Below are 10,990 nucleotides of genomic sequence, written 5' to 3' on the forward strand. Positions count from 1 at the left end.
GTGGTAGCCATGAATAGCAAGGCAAATGGACTGAATATCTGAGATTTAGACTTAGGAAATGGAGGGGAAAAAAAAGTCAATATGAAGTCAGCCTAGAACCAGCCAGGAATGCCTAGATTTGGGGAATATCTGTATTTGTGATGTCATTCCCTATCATTTTTTGGCAAATCTATAAAATCTCACTGCATGGAATTCTCATTTTAAGTGGGATAGGCAAGTTTGGGAAGATAACTTTAATAATCGCTTCCCTTTTCCATATGTCTAAATCAAACAGCCAAATTGAAGAGAGTTTCCCTGTTGCTGGTAGTGACAGTAGGAGTGTGGAGAAATTTTGTCCATTATAACAATTAGTCACATACACATTTAGGTAAAACTTTTTTTCCAAAAGTTTATGGTTTCTTCAAGAACATTTTTTTCTAAATGTATTCTCAAACTATTTTTAAAACTATTTTGTTACAGTCATTTCTACTCCATTTGTGCTTGGGTTATTTTCTATTATTTTAATGATTTATAGATGCTAAACAACCACCAATTTAATATACTTTAAATACTTTAAGCTTTATATATAAACAAGCTATTCTCATTAAGTTTCATAGATTTTAAACACCATAACCTATTACAGAAAAGACGCAATCTCAGGAATTTAAAGGAACTTTGAAGGCTTGACAATCAAAATTATGTTTTCTAATACTGTTTTATAGAGTAAATAATCAATATTTTTCATAATTCATTTGTACGGAAAAGAGAAAATATTAATAGGTGTTCTTGCAATATAATAATAGTTATCTATCTCTATCTTCACCTATAGATGGGTGGATAAATAGATACATAGATAGGTGAACAGATAGATACTATAGATATATATTTATGTGAAATGGCACAAAAGTTTCTTTCCTTTAAATGTTATATCAAGAAGTCTACTGTACTTTTTGCTACCAAATTGTCTAGGAAAAGGATATGAGGTCCTCAAATGGTCAACATTAGAAAACAAAGTGTGCAGTGGAAGCTACCTTGTTTCGACTTCTAGGTCACACACAGATGATTAAATAAATTTTTACAGAAGTTACATTAAAAAGTGCAGATTACCTACTAATGATCATAAACCTAAGAAGTTTATCAGGTTTATCCAGTGAGAAAACCAGGAGCATACCTTTTTTTTTTCGGGGGGGGGGGTGTAAATAGTTAAGGAGCTTACCTATATTAGCCAGGTAGACATAACAATGGCATTAAAATTTTCTAATAACAGAAAAAAAAGGAAGCAAAGCACCTTATTGTTCAGTTGAGCATTAAATTACCCTAGCGGACCAGTGGGTTGTGAGACCCTCACCAACATTAGAATACATACTAAGCTTCCTAACACTTGCCTGTGTAGTATCTAAGTCTACATAAAATATGAGAGTGCAAGGCTGTAACTAAAGTTCTTAACTTTGATTTATTTTCTTTTCAGCTCATTTTAAAAGTCTGGGTGAGAGAAACTAACTAAATAAAAATATCCCAAAGAACATGCTTTCTATCCACTCCTTTAGCTACTATAAATTCCCTATTCGAATGGAGACCATTTAAGCATTATATACCTAGACCTCAATAGCTCATACCTCTGCAGAAATGATTTTATCAAGTTTTAGTGTAGAGTACTTTTTCAAAAATTTAGGCTAATATAAGTAATTCTTACCTAAAATAAAGTTTTATAAGTGGTGATGGAAAACAATTATTTTCAGAAATTTGTGCATTGTCAGGAGCGTGATAAATGTGTGACTGCATTTATTCATTTCTTTTATCTTTATCACCCATATCATTAGCTGATGTAGAATTAAATCATTTGCAAACATTTCTTTCTTCTGAATAACTAGTTTATTTGTTTGTATGTATATTCCAGACACTGAGGGCTAGTGTATGTACCATGTTTGCTACTCTTTCTAGATTTCTATTTTATGTATATAACGTACATGATTAAAAAAGATATTATTGTAAGCTATTTTATATGCTTTTTTGAAATAGAAAAGTATGCATTATAAATAAAATTTGAATATTTAAGTGAAAATGCTTAATCAAAAATTTTAAATACAAATAGAATACACATAGCATTTTAAAATTTGCTTTGGGAACATGAAAAACATCTTCATGATAACAATTTCCAAAGATCTTATAATTATACAAGGATCAGAACTGTGTATGAAACCTCAGCTACAGCATTAAATATGCATGATAGCTTTGAGTACTAAAATAAAATTTTAAAATATTCTTTCAATTTTAGTTTATAGTTCCTTTGTTTTAGCATTCTTTAGATATGTTTACATTATAAAACTTACCTCTATATTAACAGAATGAACTTTTTTTTTTTTTACACTAGAAAACGTGCGTAACTTAAGGTCTCATTTTATCATACAGTAATATTCATTAAGCATGTAATTTGTGTCTTGGAATCCCTGGTACCAAACCTTTAAAGATAATCCAATAACTTGGGAGCAAAATGGTTAATAATATATTTATTATTTTAATTAATTCTGCCATGTTAATCTTTCTAGATGTTTATTTCATAACAATGATAGTATATAAATTGTTAAAATTAAGGATGCTATTCCTGCTCTCTTCAATACATATATCTCTTAGAATTACAATCATGTAAAGAATATTTATTTTTTCACAAAAACCTCCAAAACTAGTCTTCTATAACAATTATATCAAGAAGTTATTTCAAGTAATTATCTTGTATTTTCTCATAAAAAATAGCTTTTTAAAATTAGTTTTTATAGTTTCAGATGAAGCATGAAGAAAACAGGATTTCAGTTCTTTTCTATTAACTGATGCTGTTACTAGGGTAGATTTTTAAATGTGATTATCCAGCTGTGATAGTCATTTAGAAGATAGTATTTATAGTAAAACATTACAAATATTAACAATTGTTTTCCTGTTTTAAATGGTAAAAACTGATCTTTTAATATTTGCACAGAATGAAACAACATGTATGACATAACCCACGAATCAAAACTGAAAGTAATGACATGGAATGAATCCAAGCAATATTATCCTGGAAATGTTCATAACCTTATTGAAAATTGTCTATTCTTCAGAAAAATAACTTCCTTCTTTCCTTCTTTCTTTCCTTTATTTCTTCCCTACCTCCCTTCCTCCTTTTCTTCCCTTCCTTTCTCCATGGCTTCATTATATCCTACTATGTAAATACACTACAATTTACCTTAGCTATCCTTATATTGATGAACCATAAACCTATTTTTAGTATTTTGCCACTATCAACAATGCTTCAAATAAATAATTTTACATATATTAGTAAGCACTGGTGGTTTTATATCTGTGTGATAGATTTTGAGAAGCAGGTTGCTAGGTCAAAGAGTATGTAAATTTTAATTTTAGCAGATGTTGCCAGAATGTTTTTAAAATGATTGTTCTCACCAATATCTTAAATATTCTCATATAAAAAAAAAGAAAGAAAACAAGTATGAGAGGTGATGGATGTGTTAATTACAGGGGGAATCTGTTCACAATCTGTTTGTTTATCAAATCATTATAATGTACACTTTCACTATCTTACAACTTTGTAGGTCAATTATATGTCAATAAACATGAAAAAAACGGTTATGAAAATTCACACGTCCACCAGCATTTTTTCTGCATCCCAGGCAGCAATTACTATTACAGGTTTTAATTTTTTTTTTTTTTTGCAAGTCTAAGGGATACAAATTTTAACTCATTGTAAATGTAAGTGGCATTCTGACAACTAGTAAGTTTGAATATCTTTTCATATAGGTTTTCCATGTGAATGTGCTTCCTTTATTTTGATATAATTTACATTGAGTGCTTTGCCTCCTTGGCATTTGTTAAAAGCCCTTTGTTTATTATAAATATTAACCTATTGTCTGCCCATTGTGTTTCAGATATTTTTTCCAAGCACTTCTATTCTCAAAAATAGATAGAACTGTGTAAAATAACACGTCTAAATCTTGACTTTTTTCTGTTTATTTATAAATCTAGCATTCAACATGTACTCTAAAAAGAAATACCCCTATCTGGCATGAAATTCCAAAAAAGGGGAGAACTAGAATATCATCAATCAAGAAAAAGCTCATATTTTTTTTCCTCCTGTTTGAAAATATTATTACAAGAAAGAAATGAAATGGTAAAAGTACGGGGGTTATTTCAAATTTATTTGTTTTCAAGGAGATAGCTGATCCAAAAAGAAGACATGGAACCTTGAAAAAAGAGGCTAACTGTTGTTTCTGCTTTAAAACCATCAGGAATTCAGAGGGAAACAGAGACAGAAGATAAATTACAATCTATGTTGGGATCTGGTCCGAACTCTGTTGCTTTATCTTCCATTCTAACTTTCCATGGTAGTTCATCAGATTTCTTTCTGAAGAAATTATTGCTGTACTTAACTAAACAAAGCAAAGCTAATTAGACTGGAAAAGTGACTTTGTTAAGCATGTGTTTTTGTATGTTTATAATCTCAATTTGTACAAATACAAAAATTATACTGCTAATCAATGGGTTTGTGGTAACAAAAGGCATTACTTCAATGTAAGAACTATTTTACAAGACTAGTGTTCTAACCCCTGAGCATGGAGTCCTTCCCCCTAAGAACTATTTTAAATGGAGTTAATTTATACAAAGAAACAGTAGCAGGTTAGCAGGTTATTCGATGGTTTAGTATATGTATTATTTTCATTTATATATACTGCCTACAGCTATATATGTAAATGTATATGCAAGCACACACATATGTATATAAAATACCCCACTTCATTGCAAAAACAAGCCCACGAAATAAGTTAGGCACATATTAAAAGCCTAATTTTATAATTGAAGACAGGTATTAAGTTCAGAGACATAACTATTATGGAATGTCAAAGAGTAGTAATGTAGGCCAATGCCCCAGATTTCTGATAACTGATTCTGTGTTCTAACCAATGAATATCAAGTTATGGCATAAATATGGAATTGGAAAATATTTCTTAAAGTACAAATAAAGTTGTGCTTTTTTCCGTATCTTTAAGAGAAAGATTTTATAAAAATCTCATGAAACTGATCTTATTATTCATTTAACCAGAGTAAACAATCCTCATTGCAATAATTCAGGGCTGGCACTTCAGTTCTTCAGGTCATTAATGGAAAGATGCGGTTAAATTTGCTTCGTTCACAAAGAACACAATCTGGTTACTGTTGTCTCATCGGTTTATACTTCTGCCTCACTCCTAAGATTACATTTATTTTGTTTAATCTGGTCCTTTACTCGTTAAAAATTTAGAGAAGGAGAAATACCATCAAGAAAATTTTTATGATGTCTTCAAAAGTAAAAATGTTTTTTTTTTTCTTTTTGTTTGTTATCCTCTATTTCCACTAGCTTCAACTAAATTCAAGCTCTGGAATTGGATGACCAGGACTAAATTTCTGATTTCATCACTTATTGGTTATTTGACACTGAAGAAATTACTTAATCTCTCTGATTTTTGGTTTCATTACTGGTAAAAATTCACAGGATATGTCATATAAAGGGCTCAAATTGAGGCACAGAATATAGCAGTTAGTTGTATTTTTCTCAGATCCGCTTACTGTGACTACCTCTAAATATCATTATCATTGCTAGAATTTATGGTGCTTTCTTCTTGGTTGAACTCTAAAAACTGGTTAGTCTTATAATGAACAAAACATATCCTCATTCCTTATTGCGTTGATCTTCTCTCTTATTTAAAAGTTTATTAAATGGATCTATATTAGTGAAAGTCACTACTAGCTAATATTAAGAAAAGCCATTAAGATGTCCACATCTTTACTGTTGTGTGCCTATAAAGTCAATTGTTAGTCTTTAAAAATTATCTTTTAATTATATTAAGAGGATAAAATGTTCCAGACTTTAGCTTATTATTAGTTTTATCATAAATAGTTTTTGTTTAAACCCTTACTATGCCAGTAATGGATCACTAAGTAAGGGATAATCTCATGGAGGGTGATAAGGAATCCCATTATTTGATCTACCTATAACTATAGTGCAGTGTGTACTGAAAAATTATTTTAGAGATTTTTTGGAATGGGTAATTACTGTGAAGAATTTCTGCTCCACCAATATATGCTCATTTTGCAAATGACTGGATTATGGACTACCAATAAATTTTAGAAATGCAGAAGGATTTTATCATGAGTAGGGTTTCTGGGAGTCATTTACACATCATGAAAGTGAAGAAGAATGTATAATCATGCTCTCCACGGGGATGTTAGATTGTTGAGTAATTATGTACAATTGTACACATGGAATCATTATAATTCTCTTTTACAATAGCCTATCCATGAGAATAAATACTCTCTATCACTAAATAATAGAAACCATATTTTAATTGCAATTATTATATTTAAGTCCCTGCTTTTGAAATCTTTTTAAACAAAACACATTATTTGATTGTTGAATACCATATATTTTTTTCTAAATTAGAAGGCTTCTTTTCTTTTTGTAAGTTATAGCAAACTGAGGAACAAAAAAGAAAGAAGATAAATATACTTTTAAATGTCTGAGAAAAAGAAATGGAAGAGAACAAATTTAAATATTTAGCTGTTAGAGATATATATTTTAAAATCTTATATGATGCCTATTTAATATACACAACATGGTTTAATCACTGCCATCTACATTTCTAACTCATTGTGACAGTTACCTCAATTAATTAGTAGGAAGTTAATATTCATGAGAACATAATAAAACCTCTCTAATAGCTACACAGTAAATATTTGTCATTATACCATTAGTAAAGTCTTATATGAGTGCTTTTTCAGTCAGGGGTCAATGAACAATAGATTATTTTTATAAGGAAAATTTTTAGATAGGAGCTTGTAAAATAATAAATTTACCCTCAAAGAGCAAAAATCAGGGCTTATTGCATCTTGTTAGTGGAAATTAACACATGTTGCTTATTAAATATTGAATTTGGATAAATTGAAGAGAGCAAATTTCTATGTATTATCTTAAAAATTACTTTAAGATTCCTTAGAGTTTGAAATAATTTTCTAGACAATATTCACATATGGCTTAAATAAATCTTGGCTACCTACACAACAGATGCCTAAACACTTCTTTCAATGGACACTAGCATATTTAAAAAAATTGCCTCTGAGGGATGAGAATTAGTGATTTTCCATCCAAAGCTGAAGTCTCACATATAATTTCTGTAGTGAATCAAGTTTAAATTCATAAGAGGAATCTGAAGTCTAGCTCTCAACACTAATTATGGAGGAGCAAGAGAAGGGTCACATATATAAAACGGAGCCAAGAATTCGAAGCAATCAGAGATGAGCTCCAATTGGTATGGCATCAGAAATGAGTGTGACAGGGAATAATAGGCCATTGACACAAAGGGGGCTTCTAACTATTTTTTGTGGGCAAGCCGAGTCATGATATGTGGCTTGATTACTCTGGTTTAGAGAGCTGAAGCATTATTTTTCAGGGTTTACATTATTTATTTTTCATTTTATATATATAATTAAATAGGTATTGAAATGAGATAAATAATTTTGAGGTGACCATAATATGTATATATTTGTTTACTATCAAACTGGAACTTCAAAAACTAAAAATCAGCTCACTGCAACTTTGTACTGCTTAGTGGTTCCCAGGATTATTAAGGCTTTTGCTTTCTCACAACTCCCATCATCTCTTGAAATTTTTAGGGGCCATGTTCTGGTCAACAGGATTAATGATAAGAAACAATTTTCACCCTTAAAAACATAACATTTTTCCTCTTCTGGTACTATACAACTTTGAAAGCTACATGTCCTACTGTCATTGCTACAAAATGGAGGAGAATTGACTTAAACATACTGAGTGTGAATGAGAAATAAACCTTTCCTGTTCCATAAGCTCAGAAACATGATTTTTAGATTTGACTCTTACTAGCTGAGTAAAGAAACATTAAAAAAGAAAATAAATGGTGTTTCAAAAAACATCAGTGAAAAGAGAAAAAAAAACAGTTCTGATTAAATAATTTTAAAATTTAATTTCTGATAATTATTAAAAAGAAAGAAATAGCTATTAGTAACATGAAATAGCAGAAATTGAAACAATTCTGGAAAAACAGAAAAGCATACATACACAGAACATTTAATTTGTTACATTCAAGAGACTATATCCTAGTTATAACCTATAATATTTGAATATTCAAGGGTGACAAAATTAATTTTGGACCTTAATTAAAAAGAATTAAAGAGTAGTTAAAAAAATAAAAAGCATATGTAGATAGACTGGTCATCTCTCCATAAGTATCTGTTTTTATTACACTCCCAAATTGTAAGTTATATTTTTATCTAACTATATAATGGAAACACATTTTTTAAAGGACAGATATAAAAGAATCCCATTATAATTTTAGATATTATGTAGAGTTCAAGAACAGAAATACTGCCGTAGTAATGGAGTTTTGATTTGATACTTCGTATGAATAAAAATGAGTTAGATATGGTATTTTTAAGGAATTTTGAAGAATTTTGTATGCAAGTAATACCTCTATTTTAAAAGAAAAATCAACTGTTAAAATGTATGAAACCTACAAAACGGTGTCAAATCTTTTCTAAACACTTGAGATTATAAGAAACAGAAAGCAATTTTTATTTATTTTGTAAATTATGTAATAGTTAATTAAGAACACAATTTCACATATTAATAAAAACTCTTTTTGCAAGTAAATTTTAACATTTATCTTTCTGCAAGTAAATTTAACACTTATTTAACATTATTTTTGAAAAAATTTTAATTCAGGGATTTTACTGGACTAATTTAGAAGTTCAAAAAGGTTGGTTTGGTGATGGTAGAATTGAGTGTGAATGCCCTTCCTTTTAGGCATATTATCAACTATAGAGGTTATCCTCTAACTATATGGAACTATTCTAGTTTTATATACATAACCATATGGAACTATTCTAGGTTTATATACATAAGACTCAGCCCTCTGTCTCCTCTGATCACAATTTATGTATGTCCAGTAAAGAATAATATAGTAGTAGCACACGCTACTAATTGAAGGCAGAGTTAATAAGTTCTTTTCTGAGCAAGACATTAAAGATTGCAAAGGAGACATGCCATTTAAGCAATTACATAAACGATAAAGTCTTTAATGAAAGATGTAAAACACCATACCAAACAGAAAAAATGTAAGCAAGAAAAATAGCACTTATTCATATGACATACAAGGATTTTTTTGATCAGTTATTATATGCCAGGTGCTATGAAGAAGGAGATACAGGTAGAATTAACCTACTGAAGAGAATTAGGTCGCATTTATCTGAGACATCTGAAAGAGAGTAGGAATGAGTCGGGGTAATCCCAGGCAGATGGGAAAGCTTGTTTAAAGCCCCTGAGGTAGAAGAGACCTTAGTGTGCATGAGAAACTGATAGACCAACCTCAGCTGAAGTATACTGAGGTTGGACAGGCTTGTATAAGATGAGTCTGAGACGAAGGAAAGGCCACAAAGTGCAGAATCATCTAGGCTAAAATAAACCATAGTTAAGCCCTTACTGATATGTCTATAAATTACAAGAGTTGGAAAACTTGATTATGAAAATTTTGTTCACTATGAAGCCAAAAATGTGCTAAGATTCTATTTCCTGCTTTACAGTTATTATAAAAAATAATTTCTGTTTTTTTTAATACATCTTCAAAATTTAACAAGTCCGTCAATTCCGTTTATTTCCTGGAGCCCTCCTTTCCAGAGGACTCTGTTGGGCTTCATTTTGGATTGGGTGGTCTCTAGCCCAATGACTGAGATTTCATCTTGAGACAGAATTTCACTACTGAACATTTGGTTTCATTATTTTCTAGACCACATATCCCTTTATTTTTTCGTTCTATCTTTTATTTTACTAGTGATTTCTTTAGTAGAGATATTTTGGAGGTAAATGTCCTGGGCCTTTGCATGTGTAAAAGGATCTTTATTCTAGGTAATTCTAATACTCCCTTAGAGCTTTAAATATCTTATCCATTATCTTCTGGAATCTAGCTTTCTGATGAAGAGTCTGATGCTAGAATTTTCCTTGTCCTTTTGTAGATTGACTAAGTTTTCCCTCTTATGGGGCCTCTTTGTATTTTGTTTCCCATAATTTCATAATCATAAATTTATGTTTACTGTGTATTTGGTTAGATCTATCAGTCTGAACACTGTATCCTATGCATAGATATTGAATCTGCTGGATTATTCTTTTTATTTTGTATTATTATTCATTGTTTTTTTCCTCTTTTGCTCTCTTTTTTAGGACAATTTTTTTTATTTTTGAAACTCTGCGGAATAATTGGGGGCTTTTTATTTTTGGTTTTTCAAATATTTTTCCCTTTTTCCATGGTTGTTTTATTTTCATAACAACATGTTTCTTTTTTTTAATGAATGCCTTAATTCTAGGGTTGTCACAGGAAACTAAATATAAGTTGTTTTTAATTATCATCTCTACTTTTTATTTCTTTGGGGCCTTTATTTTCATATTGCTTTCTGACCTCAAATGTTCAGTGATACTTAGTTTTCCATACACATTTAATAATCAGACAATAAAAACCTGCTTGGGGACATTGCATAAGATGGGGGAATGTTTGACTAGAGGGAAAAAGGCTTTGATTTTTGAAGACCGGGCAAAATACAAAAAACAAAACAAGACATATTTCTGGTTTTGTTTTTGAGGAACCCACAAATGCCAGAAGGTAAGCTTTGTTTTCAAGAACACTGTGCTAGCTGCTCTAGATCTCCTCAGATGATTCATTTATTTTCCTTTAAAAAATAACCCCTCCCTCCACACCTTTCTCATACTTTTTTTACCCCTCTAGTATGTTAGATTCCTGAATGCTGAAAATTTTGCTTACAAACTGGGAGGCTCAACTGGTCCAAAAGAATAGCCTTTCAATTAACATCCTTGTTTAGAGTCTCATATCTTGCCATTGATAGACTTCAAACCCAGATTTTCTGTTACATGTTTCTCTGGGGGTCCATAGGATGAGTTATTTCTTTCTCA

General features: G+C 30.4%; 1 protein-coding gene across 1 annotated transcript in view; it reads right to left on the reverse strand.

Annotated features, from left to right (window-relative positions):
* The window catches only part of CCSER1 (coiled-coil serine rich protein 1), a 1,102,883-nt gene that overhangs the window by 412,773 nt on the left and 679,120 nt on the right, over positions 1 to 10,990 (reverse strand). The gene's annotated exons all lie outside the window — the stretch shown is intronic.

Source organism: Pteropus vampyrus, unplaced genomic scaffold (assembly GCF_000151845.1).
Source record: "Pteropus vampyrus isolate Shadow unplaced genomic scaffold, Pvam_2.0 Scaffold25, whole genome shotgun sequence".
Classification (NCBI taxonomy): domain Eukaryota; kingdom Metazoa; phylum Chordata; class Mammalia; order Chiroptera; family Pteropodidae; genus Pteropus; species Pteropus vampyrus.